The following is an 18,290-nucleotide window of genomic DNA, read 5'->3' as shown; positions in this document are numbered from 1 at the left end:
TCTCTCTCTCTCTCTCCTGGAAGAAGCCCCTGGTTCCTGGCTTCAGATGGGCCCAACTCCAGCCACTGTGGCCATTTGAGGAGTGAACCAGCGTATAGAAGATATCTCTCTCTCTCTCTCCCCTTCTCTGTAACTCTGCCTTTCAAATAAATAAATAAATCTTTAAAAAAAAAAAAAAGTAATCTTTTTTTTGTTTAAACTGAGTCAATGTATACCTTTGGATTTAACTAACAGTTTACAGAATATAAGGGACTAAGGAAGAAGTTTTACTACACCTTGAAGAAACAGTCACGCAAAATGCAATAAAATCTCCTCAGGGCTGGTAAGCTGACATCATGGAAGAGGAAAGAAGGCAGAGAAGGAAGTAAGAGGGTAGGAAAGACAGGACTATACTTTAAAAAAAAAAAAAAAAAAAAAAACTGGGGCAGGTGTTGTGGTGCATTGTAAGTCACTGCTTGGGATGCCTGCATTCCACATCAGAGTGTCTGGGACCAAGTTCCACCTTCACTCCAATTCCAACACTAATGCTTATGTGCACTCTGGGAGGCAGCAGGTCAAATACTTAGGTCCTTGCTACCCACATGAGAGACCTGGACAGAGTTTACAGCTCCTGGTTTCAGCCTGGACTTGCCATGGCCATTACAAGTATTTGAGGAGTGAATCACCAGGTAGAATATCTGTTTCCCTCTTCTATACTCTGTCCTTAAATAAAGAAATATATAAATAAACAGATGAAATAGAATAAAAAAGACAATGACAAACAGAAATCCTGGGAAATGAACAGAATGTGATTACAGCAACGCAGTCATCGACTCTGTGTCCCCTGACAAAACAGGATATGGATAGCTTCTGAAACTATGTGTAAAATTCTCGGTGCCAGTACTGTGGTGCAGTAGGTTAATCCTCCACCTGCAGTGCCAGCATCCCATATGGGCACCAGTTCTAGTCCCGGCTGCTCCTCTTCCAATCCAGCTCTCTGCTATGGCCTGGGAAAGCAGTAGATGATGGTCCAAGTCCTTGGGCCCCTGTACAAGCATGGGAGACCCAGCCATTTAGGGAGTAAACCAGCAGATAAAGACCTTTCTCTCTGTCTCTCCCTCTCACGGTCTGCAACTCTACCTCTCAAATAAATTTTTAAAAAAATTATCTACCAGGTACCTGCACTCTCCAATAAATCATTGTGCATAAGCAAGTATAATATCCATTTGCCCTATTCATCCACTTCCTTCCTCCCAAACACCATCCACCAAGAAATGTTCTACTCTCCCCTTTCTGTCTTTAAAAATTCTAAGACATGGGGGCCGGCACCATGGCTCACTTGGTTAATCCTCTGCCTGCGGCGCCGGCATCCCATATGGGCTCAGGGTTCCAGTCCCGGTGGCTCCTCTTCCAGTCCAGTTCTCTGCTGTGGCCTGGGAAGGCAGTGGAGGATGGCCCAAGTCCTTGGGCCCTGCACCTGCATGGGAGACCAGGAGGAAGCACCTGGCTCCTGGCTTCGGATTGGTGCAGTGCGCCAGCCAAAGCGGCCATTTTGGGGGTGAACCAACGGAAGGAAGACCTTTCTCTCTGTCTCTCTCTCTCTCTCTCACTAACTCTACCTGTCAAATTAAAAAAAAAAAAAAAATTTCTAAGACATGGGACTGGCATTGTGGCGTTGTGGGTAAAGTCCCTGTCTGTGGCGCCGGCATACCCAGGGTACCGATTCGACACCCAGTTACTCCACTTCAAATCCAGCTCCCTGCTACTGTGCCTGGGAAAGCAGTGGAAGAGGTTTCAAGTACTTGAGTCCCTGCACTCACATAGGAGACCCAGAAGAAGCTCCTGGCTCCTGGCTTTGGCCTGGCCCAGCCCTGGGTGTTATGGCCATTTGGGGAGTGAACCAGCAGATGGAAGATCTCTCTGTCTCTCATTCTTCTCTCTGTAACTCTGACTTTCAAATAAATACATACATCTTTTAAAAAAATTTCTAAGACATTCGATTTCCTACATTGGAAGAATTATCTAGAAATTTTATTTTCTCAATGCACCTAGAATTGATAATGATCAGGAGAATTGTTAAATCATACTAAACAAACCTCTAATGTTTCCTATATGGTTTTCAGTTTCTTAAAATAAAACATAGTTTACATTTGTTGTTCCAACATTGTACTTTTTTTTTTTTTTTTTTAAGATTTATTTATTTCAAAGTCAGAGTCACACAGAGAGAGGAAAGGCAGAGAGAAAGGTTTTCCATCTGATGGCTCACTCCCCAACTGGCCGCAACGGCAGGCTGTGCGGATTTGAAGCCAGGAGCCTCTTCCAGGTCTCCCACGTGGGCACAGGGGCCCAAATCTTGGGCCATCCTCTACTGCTTTCCCAGGCCACAGCAGAGAGCTGGATTGGAAATGGAGCAGCCGGGCCTTCAATCGGCACCCATATGGGATGCCGGTGCTTCAGGCCAGGGCATTAACCCACCACGCCACAGCGCCAGCCCTCCAACATTGTATTTTCTATTGACTGCTTGACCCAATGCAATCATCTCCCAGCATCTACAGTAGTCCTTCCTTATCCACAATTTTACTCTGCACATTCAGTTACCAAGACTCAAGAGTATCAGAATGAAAATATTAAACGGAAAACTCCACAACTAAATAGTTCATACGTTTATTCATTTATCCTTCATCTATTGCAAGGCAAAGTGACAGAGACAGAGGCAAAGAGATTTTCCATCTTCCATCTGCTGGTTCACTCCTCAAATGCCCCCAATAGCCAGGGCTGGACCAGGTCAAAGCCAGGAGCCCGAAATTCCATCCACATCTCCCACATGGGTATCAGGGTCCCAAGTACACACTGCTGTTTCCCAGGATGCATAAGCAGGAAGTGGATCAGAAGCACATTAGGGGCCAGTGCTGGGCCTCTGCCTGCGGCACTAGCATCCCACATGGGTGCCGATTCAAGTCCCAGCTGATCTACATCCAATCCAGTTTTCTGTTAAAGGCCTGGGACAGCAACAGAGGACAGACAAAGTGCTTGGGCTCCTACACTCATGTGGGAGACCAAGAAGAAGCTCCAAGCCCCTGGCTTTGGATGGACCCAGCTCTGGCTATTGCAGCCATTTGAGGAGTAAACCAGCAGATGGAAGACCTCTCTCTCCTCTCTCTCTCATCTTTCTCTCTCCCCCACCCTCCCTTTCACTGTCTATAATTCTGCTTCATGAATAAATAAATCTTTTAAAAAAAAAGTATATTAGGACTCAAACTGGCACACCAATGTGGGACACTAGTATCACAAGCTATGGTTTAATCTGCTGTGCCACAACACCCACCCCCATAAATTTTAAAGTGCACACCATGCTGAAGATCACTTGAACACAAGCAGTGTGATACTATGGCAGTTGATCAGGTAAAGAAGATGACTATTAAATGATAAACTGGAGGGTAGCAAATAAACAGTGTGGCTATACAGGATAAAAGGATAATTCACATGTATCATGTTACTCAGAACAGCTTCCCAGGGATGGATGGAGAAGGACAACAGTGGCTTAATGCTAGGTCACAATGCCTGCATCATTCACCTCACATCATCTCATAGTGTCAACAGAAGCTTGGGTACAGTACAATATTTTGAGAGAAAGAGACCACATTCATATAATTCTTATTGTAGTATACCATAACAACTCTTCTATTTGTGTTTTTTTTTTTTAAATTTATTTATTTTACTTGAAAGTCACAGTTACACAGAGAGAGAAGAAGAGGCAGAGGCAGAGGCAGAGGCAGAGGCAGAGGCAGAGGCAGAGAGAGAGAGAGAGAGAGAGAGAGTCTTCCATTCACTGGTTCACTCTCCAGATGGCCACAACGGCCGGAGCTGCGCCGATCCATAGCCAGGAGCCAGGAGCTTCTTCTGGGTCTCCAACGTGGGTACATGGGCCCAAGCACTTGGACCATCTTCTACTGCTTTCCCAGGCCACATCAGAGAGCAGGATCAGAAGTGGAGCAGCCAGGCCTCGAACCGACGCCCATATGGGATGCCGGCACTGCAGGCAAAGGCTTTACCCACTACGCCACAGCACCAGCCCTAACAATTGTTCTATTTGATTATTAGTTATGGTTAATATTTTACTGTGACTAATTCATTAATTAAATTTTATCATGGGTTAGGGGTAGGGAACTTTTTTTTGCCAATGGCCATCTGCATATTTATAACATCACTTGCAGGCCATACAAAATTATAAATTTGGGGCCGGCACTGTGACGCAGCAGGTAAACGGCCTGGCCTGAAACGCCGGCATCCCACATGGGCACCAGTTCGAGACCCGGCTGCTCCTCTTCTGATCCAGTTCTCTGCTGTGGCCTGGGAAAGCAGTGGAAGATGGCCCAAGTCCTTGAGCCCCTGCACCCATGTGGGAGACCTGGAAGAAGATCCTGGCTCCTGGCTTCAGAATGGTGTAGCTCCAGGCATTGCAGCCATCTGGGGAGTGAACCATCGGGTGGAAGACCTCTCTCTCTCTCTATGCCTCTCCACTCTGTGTAACTCTGACTTGCAAATAAATAAATAAATCTTTTTAAAAATTATAAACTTAACAATTAGTCTGTTATAAATCATTGAATTTTCAAGTCTGCCTGCAGTTGCCTTGGCAGATCAGACCAAATGACTTCACAGCTGACAGGTCAGATGTTCCCCATCCTTGATACACAGATGTCTTCAAAAAATTCATGGAGGTCCTGGTGTTACGGCACAGTAGTTGAAGCCACTGCCCACAACATCAGCATCCCATACGTACTGGATCAAATCCCATCTACTCTACTTCCAATCCAGCTTCCTACTAATGCACCCGGGAAAGCAGCAGCAAATGGACCAAGTCCTTGGGCCCCAGTATCCACAAGTTCCCAGCGGATGGAAGATCCCTCTCTTTCTGTCTCTCCCTCTCTCTGTAACTCTAATTTTCAAATAAATAAATAAAGCTTTTAAAAGAAAAAGTTCATGGAAAATACATATTATGAAACAACTATGCATGGATTTCAAATTTTTTGCACCAAAACAAAGTCAGAGTAACTTGTTATAAAATGTTTGAAAAGAGTCCCTATCAGAGCAACATGAATTCTACTAAAATTGAAAAGAACAAGTATCAAAATAATGGCAACACTTGGATGAAAGAATGGTAAAATCATTGCTGCTTTACAAAAAGTTTATGGTGACAATGTGCCAAATAAATCAGCAGTTTGCAAATGGATAACTCGTTTTACAAAGGGACAGATGGGACTGACACTATGGCAAAGCAGGTAAAGCCGCCACCTGCAGTGCCAGCATCACATGTGGGCACCAGTTTGAGTTCCCTCTGTTTTACTTCCAATTCAGTTCCCTGCTAATCTGCCTGGGAAAGCAGAAGATGGCCCAAGTGATTAGGCCCCTGCACGCATGTGGGAGATCTGGAAGAAGCTCTTGGCTCCTGGCTTCTGGCTTCACATAAGCCCAATTCTAGCCATTGAGGCCAGAAGTGAACCAGCAGATGGACAATCTCTGTCTCTCTCTTTGTAACTCTGCCTTGCCTTTCAAATAAATTAATTAATATTTAAAAATAAATAAATAAAAGAAGGGACAAGGCAATGTTGAGGGGCCGGCTCTGTGGTGCAGTGGGTAAAGCCACTGCCCGCAGTACTGGCATCCCATATGACTGCCAGTTCGAGTCCTTTCTGCTCCACTTCGAATCCAGCCTCTGCTATGGCCTGGGAAAGCAGCAGAAGACGGCCCAAGTCCTTGGGCTCCTGCACCCGCATGGGGGACCCAGAAGAAGCTCCTGGCTCCTGGTTTTAGATCAGCTCAGCTCTGGCCGTTGCGGCCAATTGGGGAGTGAACCAGCAGATGGAGGACTTCTCTCTCTCTCTCTCTCTCTCTCTCTCTCTCTCTCTGCCTCTCCTTCTCTATTTGTGTAACTCTGACTTTCAAGTAAATAAATAAATATTTTTAAAAAATACAATGTTGAAGATAAAAGCAGCAGCAGACCATCCACATCCATCTGTGGAAAAAAATTAAACTTGTTTGTGCCCTAATTGAAGACCAATTTTTTTAAAAAATTTATTTTATTTATTTGAAAGGTTGAGTTACAGAAAGAAAGAGGGAAAGACAGACAGACAGAGATTGATGTTACATGGCTGGTTCACTCCCAAAATTGCCGTAATGGCTAGGGCTGGGCCAGGCTGTGTTTCATCCTGTACCACACACGTGCAGGGGCCCAAGGGCTTGGAACATCTGCTGCTGCTTTCCCAGGGGCAGTAGCAGGGAGCTAAATCAGAAATGGAATAACCGGGACTAAAACCAGGGCCCATATGGGATGCCTGCATTGCAGACAATGACTTAACCCATTATGCCACAAAGCCTGGCCCCAAAGACCAAAAATCAACAGCACAAACAACTGCTAACACCAAAGACATCTCAATTTGTTCAGGTTACACAATTCTGACTGAAAAATTAATGTAGAGTGTTACAGTTCAATGGCTGACAAAACTGTTTTGCCCTAATCCCTTGCAGACAAGAGCTTTCAATGGAAATTTAAATACATAAGATCAAATCGTAAAACATTTATTCAAAGAACTGGAGTAGGAGGTGAGATATGGCTTTACCAGTACAATCCTGAAAACAAAGCACACAGCAATGGCTACCAAGAAGTAGAAGTTATCCAGTCAAAGCAAAAGTGGATTAGTCAAGAGCAAAGGTCACACGGCAATAGCTTTTACTTTCAAGACATGTTAACGTACATTTTTTTTTATTTATTTGAGAGACAAAGAGAAACAGAAAGATCCCATCTTCTGGTTCACTCCTCGAATGCCCACATACAGCTTGGAATCCAACCCAAACCTCCCACGTGGATGGCAGGAATCCAATCACCCGAGTCATCATCATTACTGCCTCCCAGGGTCCACCTTAGCAGGAGGCTGGAAACAGGAGCAATGCTGGAAGTTGAATCTAAGCACTTCAGTGTGGGACATGGGCATCCTCACCAGAGTCCTAACCACTACGGCAAATGCCAGCTCTAATAGCAACTGTTTTTTGGGATGCATGAGGCCCTTGTTTGCTGACTTTCTGGAGAGCCAAAGAACAATAGCATCTGCTTACATGGAGAGTGTCAAGAGTTAAGCCAAGGCCAGCACCGCGGCTCACTAGGCTAATCCTCCGCCTAGCGGCGCCGGCACACCAGGTTCTAGTCCCGGTTGGGGCGCCGGATTCTGTCCCGGTTGCCCCTCTTCCAGGCCAGCTCTCTGCTGTGGCCAGGGAGTGCAGTGGAGGATGGCCCAGGTGCTTGAGCCCTGAACCCCATGGGAGACCAGGAAAAGCACCTGGCTCCTGGCTCCTGCCATCGGATCAGCACGGTGCGCCGGCCGCAGCGTGCCGGCCACGGCGGCCATTGGAGGGTGAACCCAACAGCAAAGGAAGACCTTTCTCTCTGTCTCTCTCTCTCACTGTCCACTCTGCCTGTCAAAAAAAAAAAAAAAAAAAAAAAAAAAAGAGTTAAGCCAAAACTTTAGCAGAAAAATGTCCAGGAAAGCTGCACCACAGTCCTTCTAGCCACAACAATGCACCTGTTCACTGCTCTCATAGAACAAGTGCAAGCTTGAGAATATAGATGGAGATCATTAGGCATCTACTTTACAGCCCTGATTTGGCTCCTTTAACTATTTTTCTTTGTAATCTTGAAAAGTCTTTAAAGACTCATTTTCTTCAGTTAATAATGTAAAAAAAAAAAAAAAAAAAAAAGAGTACATAAACGCGGTTACATTTCCAGGACCCAAAGCTCCTTGAACAGGGACTAAATATCTGGCATCATCACTTACAAAAGTATCTTGATCTTGATACAGCTTATGTTAAAAAATACAGCTTATATTTTTTATCTTTTAACTTCATTTTCCATGAACTTTCTGAAGTGCTTTCATACAGGAAAAAACATAGCATATAGACAGGATACTATCTGCAGGCCGGCGCCGTGGCTCACTAGGCTAATCCTCCGCCTAGCGGCGCCGGCACACCGGGTTCTAGTCCCGGTCGGGGCGCCGGATTCTGTCCCGGTTGCCCCTCTTCCAGGCCAGCCCTCTGCTGTGGCCCGGGAGTGCAGTGGAGGATGGCCCAGGTGCTTGGGCCCTGCACCCCATGGGAGACCAGGAAAAGCACCTGGCTCCTGGCTCCTGCCATCGGATCAGCGCGGTGCGCTGGCCGCAGCGCGCCAGCCGTGGCGGCCATTGGAGGGTGAACCAACGGCAAAGGAAGACCTTTCTCTCTGTCTCTCTCTCTCACTGTCCACTCTGCCTGTCAAAAAAAAAAAAAAAAAAAAAAGTCCTGGAACACATGCCCTGCAGGTAAGTGGACAAGTGCTACTGTAATGATTTTTCTCTGGCTACCCTTACTCAGTTTCCAAGAATTTCTTCTCTTCTATTCAGTTTTTCTATGTCATTGCTTCCTCTGGGTTCTTTAAAAAAAAAAAAAAAAAAAAAAAAAAGATTGATTTCTTTATTTCAAAGTCAGAGTTACAGAGAGGCAGAGAGAGAGATCTTCCATCCGATGGTTCACTCCCCAGATGGCCGCAACAGCCAGAGCGACACCAATCTGAAGCCAGGAGCCAGTCTTCTGGGTCTCCCACATGCATACAGGAGCCCAAGGACTTGGGCCATCTTCCACTGCTTTCCCAGGCCACAGTAGAGAGCTGGATCGGAAGAACAGCCGGGTCCAGAACCAGCACCCGTATGGGATGCCAGTGCTGCAGGCAGTGGCTTTACCTGCTACACCACAGTGCCAGCCCCATTCCCCTGGGTTCTGTCCGCAACCTTTTGTTCCACTAACTTTTTCTAGGTACATCTAAACTCAGGGCTTCAATACCTGCAAGTGTCACTCCAGCCAAGAATTCTTTCCCAAACTCCATTACAGTTAACAGCCTGAGAGCCAAATGCATTTGGATAGTCAAGCCTGAGGAGCCCAGCTTGAAAATCCTTGACTGATCCTCTACTGCTTTCAAGATCAAGTTCCAATTTGATTTTGTTAAAGTCTTATTTATTTATTTGAAAGGTAGAATTACACACAGAGAGAAGGAGAGACAGAGAGAGAGATTTTCCATCTGATGGTTCACTTCCCAAATGGCCACAATAACCAGACCTGGGCCAGGCTGAAGTCAGGAGCCAGGAGTTTCTTCCAGGTCTCCCACATGGATGGCAGGGGCCCAGGGGCTTGAACAATGTTCTGCTGCTTTCCCAGGCATATTAGCAGGGAGTTGGATCAGAAGTGGAGTAGCCAGGACTCAAACCGGCACCAATTTGGAATGCTGGCACTGCAGTGGCAGCTTATTTGGCTGTGCCATAGCACCAGCCTCTAATTTGATTTCTATGACCAAGGCTAGGTATTCTCTATTCACCTATAGCTTAGTATCTGTTTCTTTCACAAGGAAGGCCATTTCTTATCTCTGTGCCTCATATATGCCCTGTCCATAGCCCACCTACCAAATTCTACTCAATCCTTTTTTTTTTTTTTTACAGGCAGAGTTAGACAGTGAGAGAGAGAGAGACAGAGAAAAAGGTCTTCCTTTTCCATTGGTTCACCCCCAAAATGGCTGCTATGGCCGGCACGCTGCACCAATCCGAAGCCAGGAGCCAGGTATTTCCTCCTGGTCTCCCATGCGGGTACAGGGCCCAAGGAACTGGGCCATCCTCCACTGCCTTCCCAGGCCACAGCAGAGAGCTGAACTGGAAGAGGAGCAACTGGGACAGAATCCGGTGCCCCAACCGGGACTAGAACACAGGGTGCTGGCGCCACAGGCGAAGGATTAGCCAAGTGAGCCGCAGCGCCAGCCAATCCTACTTCTTGAAAGGCAGAGTTACAGAGATTGAGAAACAAAAAAGAGAGAAATCTTCCCTCTGCTGTTTCATTCCCCAAATGGCCACAATGGCCAGGACTGGGCCAGGCCAAAGCCAGGAATTTCATCTGGGTCTCCCAAGTGGGTGCAGGGGCCCAAGGACCTGGGCCATCTTCTCCTGCTTTCCCAGGCACATTAGCAGGAAGCTCGATCAGAAGTGGAGCAGCCAGGACTCACACCAGTGCTGTTATGGGATGCTGGCACTGAAAGTAGTAGCTTAACCCAATGCACCACAGCATAAGCCTCCTAATTCTACTTATTGACTTAACTTTCCTTCAGAAGTTTTTCACTATCCCAAAATCTGAGTTAGACAGAGCTTCCACTGTACCCAGGTAGACCTTACTCTTAGCACCTACTTGTCTAGATTACTAGTCTGTAAGCATCACAAGGTATGTGCCTTATTTAGCAAATAAGGGCCCAATACGTATTTCTTATATGTCAGTACAAACTAAAGTCCAAAAAGGCTTCTTAGTTCTTCCAAATTTTGGACTTACCAGTTCAGCATCTGTAATACTCAGGTCCATATACAAAGCACCTCTTTCCCATGAATAAAGCTTCTGAAAAACAGATTCATAATCAGAAGGATGGCTAAGAGTTACAATAAATATTTTTTGTGTCTACCCAGAACTCTTGCCCCTCCCATACCATCCTGTTTTCTGATAACAGATCCTGGCCATGTGATTAATCATATCACATGACCTAAGTCAAACTAAGCATAGTTTCTCACCCCCTCAACTGTAGGAAATGATGAAAGGATGAAAATGTGACTAAATCCATCCAGAGCCTCTGACATAAGACTCTAAGTAGATAAGCCAATGAAGCAAGGACCAGGTCCCACCATGTATAGAACTATCTAGAACTATAGAGAAATAGAGCCCATATATACAGACTATTAAATATAGGAAGGGCCTGACTAGGGGCAAGTTCCCAACCTAGCTCCTCACAGCTATCTCTATCCATACAATTTCTGCTCTATAGTTATATGAACAATAGCTTTGCCTCCCACAGGCCATTTCAAGTTGTATTTCTGGTATCTATACACCAGAAGGTTCTAAGTTAGAAACAGAGAAACTGAATAGATAGAAATTAGATGTCAAAAGATATTTCTCATGCAGGCTATAAAAAGACATAGGATGCCTTTCTTGACTTAGAAAATATTCATTTGTCAAAAACAATGTCTCTTTACTTTCCCTAAGAGGTAAATCACAAAATTACTATTTAATTCCATTTAAAAAATTTATTTATTTATGTGAAGGAAGAGTTAGAGTGAGGCAAAGAGGAGGAGAGAGAAAGAGTTCTTCCATCCATGGGTTCACTCCCCAAATGGCCACAATGGCCAGAGTTGGGCCAGGCCAAAGCCATTCAGGTCTCTCACTTGGATGGATGAGCCAAGGCACCAAACAGTTGGGCCAACCTCCACTGCCCTCCTAGGCCCATTGGCGGGGGCTGGCTGGATCAGACACAGAACAACCTGTGTCAAACTGACACATATATGGGATACTGGCATCACAGGCAGTGGTTTAACCTGTTGCACCACAACACCAGCACCTAATTCCCTTTTAATACACCCCACGCAGATTATATCTTTCAAGGCAGCCAATTTACTTCTTTCCTTCATTACATTCTAACCAGTACATGGTGAGATGACAAATAAGCCTATACACCATGATTAAGAGAACACAGTGCCGCTCTCTCCCTCTCTCTGTGTCCTGATCTCTCCCGAGCTCTCTTCTTTGGCCCTTTCCCTCCAGTCTGTTGGTTTTCCCCGCCAATAAACCCTTTCCCTTACTCCGGTATTTGGTGTGTTCTGTGGTGGCCTTACATTGGTGCCATGACTCAGGCTTTACATGGTGCTCCTCCAGTGACTCTGTTTTCCCTTCGGGGATTTTTTTTTTTTTAATTGACAGGCAGAGTGGACAGTGAGAGAGAGACAGAGAAAGGTCTTCCTTCTGCTGGTTCACCCCCCAAATGGCCGCTTCGGCCGGTGTGCTGTGCTGATCCGAAGCCAGGTGCCAGGTGCTTATCCTGGTCTCCCATGGGGTGCAGGGCCCAAGCACCTGGGCCATCCTCCACTGCACTCCCGGGCCACAGCAGAGAACTGGCCTGGAAGAGGGGCAACCGGGACAGAAGCCGGCGCCCCGACCAGGACTAGAACCTGGTGTGCCGGCGCCGCAAGCAGAGGATTAGCCTAGTGAGCCACAGCGCCGGCCCCTTCAAGGATTTTTGATCTGCCTTCGGTTCCCGGATTTCTGCCAGTCACAAAACACACCCCCAGGGGAGCGGGGGGTGGGGGGGGGGTGGGGGGGGTGGAGAACATAGTGCTAGGGAAACAAACAGATCCCGTTGTGTAACTCAGACTTGAGGGATCAAAGAGGACTCTCCCAAAGAAGTGTGGTCCAGACGAAGCCATGAAAGACCTGCAGGAATTAGCAAAAGTGAAAGGAAGGAAGGAACCAGGGAAGGTATTCCAGACCAACAAAGGCATCTGCATTTGGGCCTAGATTTAATGAAGTTAGCATCTGAAGGAAGAAATGTATCAAACAGCTGTCAGACAGAGTCACACACTAAGAGGAAGAAAGTGACAGGAGAATGAAGAGGGAAATATACAAGATATATCATGTGGATCCTGAAAGACAAATCAAGAAGTTCGAACTTTATCTTAAAGGCAATGGAAAACCGAGAAAAAGATTTCAAGCAGAGGAGTCGCATGCTCAAATGTGTTAGATGGATCACTCTAGTCATGGTGAAAAAATGAATTAGAAGCAAGGATAAGTCCCAGCTGCTCAGCTTCCGATCCAGCTGTCCACCAAAGCACCCCGGAAGCAGCAAGAGATGGCTCAAGTACGTAAACCTCTGCTGCCCATGCAAAAGAACCGGCTTTGGCCTGGCCCAGCCCTAGCTATTGCTGCCATCGGGAGAGTGAACCCACTGATAGATCTCTTTATTTCTCTCCCTCTCTGTGTGTCACTCTGCCTTTCAAATAAATAAATCTTTTCTTATTTAAAAAAAAAAAAAAAAAAGAGCCGGCGCCGTGGCTCAATAGGCTAATCCTCCACCTTGCGGCGCCGGCACACCGGGTTCTAGTCCCGGTCGGGGCGCCAGATTCTGTCCCGGTTGCCCCTCTTCCAGGCCAGCTCTCTGCTATGGCCAGGGAGTGCAGTGGAGGATGGCCCAGGTGCTTGGGCCCTGCACCCCATGGGAGACCAGGAAAAGCACCTGGCTCCTGGCTCCTGCCATCGGATCAGCGCGGTGCGCCGGCCGCAGCGTGCTGGCCGCGGTGACCATTGGAGGGTGAACCAACGGCAAAGGAAGACCTTTCTCTCTGTCTCTCTCTCACTGTCCACTCTGCCTGTCAAAAATTAAAAAAAAATAAATAAAAAAAAAAAAGTAAGGATGACCAGATAGAAGGCTACTGCAGCAATCCAGGTGAACTGTAACACTGACCATGGAGTAGGATGGTAGCAGTGGAGACAGAGAAAAGAAACAGATTCAAGAAATTAAGGAGAAAGAATCCAGTAGCGTTCGCCGATTAATCAGAATATATGTAAAAGGAAAAAGTTGTCCAAGTTTATGCAAGCTACTATCAGTAGTACGTACCATCGGGAACTTCAGTAAGTTCACGGAGGAGCAAGCATTGGGTCTGACAGTTAAGATGCCCACATCCCACTTCAGAGAGCCTCAGTTTGACTCCAGGACTGGCTCCTAATGCCAGCTTTCTGTTAATGCAGACCCCAAGAGGCAACAGTGAGAACTCCCAAGTGGGAGATTGAGTTCCAGGCACCTGGTACATAGAAGTTCTCTGTGTCTCTAATAAAGTAAAATAAAAAAATTGTAAAGTCATGGAAACACATATTATGAAAAAAACTATGAATGGATTTTAGGGTTTGGGGGCACCAAATAAGTTTATTTTTTAATTCCATTTTTCCACCAAGTTTCTGAAGTATCCTCATACTAACTCTTACCACACAAGCTTATCCAATCTTCCCAAAACAAGACGGAAAAAGAGGCAGAATTGGTTTTACTTTTGTTTTGTTTTGTTTTGGGGATGGAAGAGTTGATGTAACTACAGGCTTGGACATGCTGAGTCTATAGTAAACTACAGGAACACCTAAATACATAGACCATAAAGACAGAAGACAGGAGCCTAGCGAGGGGGAATATTTTTAAACACAAAATACCTCTGATTCAGGCCAACATTTATTCAATACCTATATATCTGCAGAGTGTTGGCAATGGTGCTAAACCACAAAAAAAGGACGGAAGGAGGGGAGGGATGGAGGGAGGAAGGGAGAGAGAGAGAGAAGGAAGGAAAGGGAGGGGAGGGAAGGATAGAGGGAGGAAGGGGAGGGAAGAGAAGAAGGGAGGGAGGAGGAGACTCAGTCCCAACCTACAAGCAGCGCATAGTGAATGGAAGAAGTGGCTCAGTGCTTGAGCCGGTGTTGTGGCACAGCAGGTTAAGCTGCCATCTGCAACACAGGCATGCCATATGGGTACTGGTTCATGTCCCAACTGCTCCACTTTCAATCCAGTTCCCTGCTATTGTGCCAGGGAAAGCAGGGGAAGATGGCCCAAACACACGGGCCCCTGCACCCGTGTTAGAGACTGGGATGAAAGAAGCTCCTGGCTCCTGGCTTCAGTGTGGCCCAGTCCCAGCCATTGCAGCTATTTGGGGAGTGAACCAGCAGGTTTAAGATCTGTCTATCTCTCCCTCTCTCCCTCTAACTCTGCCTTTCAAATAAAGAAATAAATCTTGAAATAAAAAAAGTAGCTCAATGCATTGGTATGTACAAATTGGAAATATACCAAAGTTTCAAAAATAATACAAAGAAATAAATAACGATCTCTGCTTTGGGAAGGAAAGAAAAAGACTTTACAGCAAATACTGTCTACATCTTACAGTAGGTTAGCAAAGAGTGGGAGAGGAGGACAGGGAGAGTAGGGAAGAAGCTCCAGACAGAAGAAACAATAACTCAAAGACAGAAGAGAATTTAAAAAGCAAAACAAAAAACAGATGCTTTGCTTTGGAACAGAAAAATTAAACATTATTCATGTCAATCTCCAAACTGTTGAATTTAATGAACAGAGAAGACTTCTCTGTTATAAAACAAAAGACATGTGGAGAGATCCATCCTACTAAAGCATATTATTGAAAGTAACATAATGAATGTAAGTGCTATGGCTACAAAAATCCAATAGAAGATGAAAGAACTACAAAGAGAATTCAAGAGTCCAGCATTTGGTATAGCAGTTAAGACATCACTAGAGATGCCTACATCTCATATTGGAGTACCTGGGTGTGAGCCCTAGCTCCATTGATTCACCTTCCTGCTAATGCACACACCGGGAGGCAGCAGGTGATGACTCAAGTAGTTGTGTCCCTGCCACCCATGTGTGAGACCTGAATTAAGTTTCTGGATCCTGGCTTTGGCCTGGCCCAGTCCTGACTATTGTGGGCATTTGCAGAGTGAACCAGCTGATAGAAGATCTCAGTCTGTCTATGTCTCTCTCTCTCCCTCCTTCTCTCTACCTTTCAAATAAATTTTTTTTTAATATTGCAAAGGCCAGAAATAGTCCTAACTATATCATAAAACTTAAATGTCAGGCTTTCTAAATCAAGAAAAATTTTTTTTAATTTTTAAAGATTTATTTATTTATTTGAAAGGTAGAATTACAGAGAGAGAGAGAGAGAGAGAGAGAGAGAGTGTGTCTTCCATCTGCTGGTACACTCCCCAAATGGCTGCAATGGCCGGAGCTGGGCCTATTTGAATCCAGGAGCCAGGAGCTTCTTCAGCCTCCCACACAGGTGCAGGGACCCAAGGACTTGGGCCATCTTCTACTACTTTCCCAGGTCATAGCAGAGAGCCAGATTGCAAGTGGAGCAGCCAGGACTCAAAACAGCACCCATATGGGATGCCAGAACTGCAGACAGCAGCTTTACCCCTACACCACAGTGCCTTTTAATAAAGTGTCAAAATTATTTAATAGTGGGGCGGGCACTGTGCTGCAGCAAGTTACGCTGCCACTTGTGAGCCTGAATTTCATGTCAGACAGCCAATCCAGCTTCCTGCAAATGCATCCTGGGAGGCAGTACGTGATGGCTCAAGTGCTTGTGCCTCTGCCACCCACATGGGAGACCCAGATGGAGCTCCTGGCTCCTGGTTTTGGCCTAGACCAGAGGTTGCAGACATTTGGGGGGTGAACCAGGAGATGGAAGAATCTCTCTCTCTCTCTCTCTGTTACTTTGCCTTTCAAACAGATGAAAATAAGTATTTTCTTTAAAAAGAATGTCATTCCCTACCCTATTTTTTAAAATTTATATAATAATAATATACAAAAAAAAGAGGCTTCACATCTTGTAGTAAAATAAATTAATAAAGACTTAAGTTTAGGAACAGTAGAAAATAACTGATTTTCACATCTGTACAACAGGACGTTTGTCAACTTAGAAGAATGAAGAATGATAAAGGACTAGAATGATAAATGGCTGTGAGTATAAAGGTTTAAAATGTTATGAAAACTAAAAACAACCAAACAGCAACCACAAACTAAAGAAATAGCTTCTAGAAAAAAAGACACTAACAGTGATATACCTGGAACTTGGACAGTCTTACGAAACACAGCTAGCTCAACAGATGATCAAAAGATACAGATAAAAGCCCACCATTTCCATAACGTCCAGTACTTCTCACTCCATTCCAAGCAACTAAAGTCAACAAGTACCCAAACTGACATTCCCTGTGCCCATCTGCAGGGGCTTTCATTGTTGTGGTTGTGTTGTTGTTTTTGTTGGTCTGTGGTCTGTGTCATTAACTAAACTGTAGCCTCCTTCCCTTCCCACCATCTCCACACCCCTCCATCCCAGCAACAGCACTTATAATAAAGGCACAGAGCCTAAAAATCGCCTGCACTTCACACCTTTCCAAAACGACCAACGTAAGGAGATAAAGTGAACACACTCATCAAAACACAAAACTGCAGGTTACCTTTCTTACAGCGTGTAAGGATGCTTTCAGGGAAAAAAAAAAAAAAAACTAAAAGGTGCGAGCTAAAATGAGTTACAAGAGAGAGCTGATGTTTGCAAGAAAAACACTAGCGATAATCGATAGGAAGTGAAAGCTTGCTGTGGGGATTAAAAGATAACATTTAAAAACAAAACAAAACAAAACACCAGGAGAGGCAGCTGCGGGGCAGTCATTGTTTTCGGAGAGGCCAGGTTCGTCGCCAGGAGCCCCTGCTCCGGCTCAGCCAATCGCCGCCGGTCCTGAGTTAACCAGTCTCCGGGCAAGCAGCGCCTCCTGATTGGCTCCGAGATGCCGAGTAGAAAAACCAGCCAATCCCGCCTTCCAGTCACAACTGCGCCATGGAGCCCGTACAACCGCTGCATGGCGAGAATGTGTACAAACCCGTCCGCGCCGCCCAGACCGGCGCCTAGTTCCAAAGGCGGTCGCCGGCCGCCGGCCGCAGGACTGGGCCGGCCGAGGCTGCCCGCGCCCTAGCCACCCACGTTTGTCAGATGACTCTTGCGCGGGGAGAAAACTGTTTTAACTCAAAGAGCGTTGAGGGGCAAGCTGTGCCCCTGCTAGGATGCCTCACTCCATGCAAGGCTGATCTCCAAGAGAGCGCCGAGAGGGTCCCGCGGAGCAGGGCTCAGGGAGGGTCCCAGCGAGGGCCAAAGTCCCCGAGAGGGGAAGGGCGAGGCGATCCCAGGGGAGCGCGATGTCTCCCGCAGGATCCGAACCCGGAACGCGTGCAGTGAGTGGCTGTGTGTTGGGGCTGGAAGAAGTGAGTAAATAAACAGCTCTGCTCGCACTCCGTGCTCGGGAACGTGGCCTGAAGTTCTCAGAAGGCGACGCCGCCTGGGAAACACCGAGGGCGCCCAGAGAGGCGCAAGGTCAAGTCCCGGCGGGAACAAACAGGGAGGAGGCCCCGGGGGGCGAGAAGAGGGGTGTGTCGGGGCCTGAAGGTCCGCCAGGCAGAGAGGCCCGGGAAGCGGCCGCGGCCCCCACCTTCGCCCGGCCTCCGGCTGCGCGCCAGGGCCCGCCTCTCGCCGACGCCTCACTTCCCTTCCGTCCGGGCTGCGAGGCCCGCGGACCGGACGAGAGACGGCCCGCGCCCGCCCCCACGTTCGGGGCTTTGGGTCTCGCTCGCAAGCGCCGCCCGCCGCTGCCTCGGGCCCTCGGCTTCGGCTCGTCGCCCCGGGACCCCTTCCCAGCACCCGCGCTCCAACCCCCGGGGGGCCCTCACCTCAGACCCGCCGCCCGGCCGCCCACCCGCCGCCTTTACCTGCTCCTGGAGCCGGCAGAGGGCGTCGAGGCCGGGGCCGCGTCGTCGAGTGAGCGACGCGGCGCCGCGGGTCCGCAGCCCTTTCCCGCCGCCGCCACTGCGCTCTCCGGCGCGGCGCAGGGCTGGCGAGCTGGGGCGG

General features: G+C 47.1%; 1 protein-coding gene across 3 annotated transcripts in view; it reads right to left on the bottom strand.

Annotated features, from left to right (window-relative positions):
- Nucleotides 1-18,290, bottom strand: part of N4BP2 (NEDD4 binding protein 2) — a 116,063-nt gene extending 97,773 nt beyond the window's left edge. For all 3 annotated transcript variants that reach the window (XR_011386210.1, XR_011386209.1, XM_070068125.1), the window contains exons 1-2: nt 18,152-18,290; nt 10,363-10,425 (exon numbers count right to left, since the gene is read on the bottom strand). The gene's annotated coding sequence lies outside the window, so the exon portion shown is untranslated. The remainder of the gene's footprint in view (nt 1-10,362; nt 10,426-18,151) is intronic.

The sequence above is a fragment of the Oryctolagus cuniculus genome, chromosome 2, assembly GCF_964237555.1.
Source record: "Oryctolagus cuniculus chromosome 2, mOryCun1.1, whole genome shotgun sequence".
Taxonomy (NCBI): Eukaryota; Metazoa; Chordata; class Mammalia; order Lagomorpha; family Leporidae; genus Oryctolagus; species Oryctolagus cuniculus.
The sequence above is the reverse complement of the archived record's forward strand: the minus strand, read 5'-3'. Positions and strand labels throughout refer to the sequence as shown.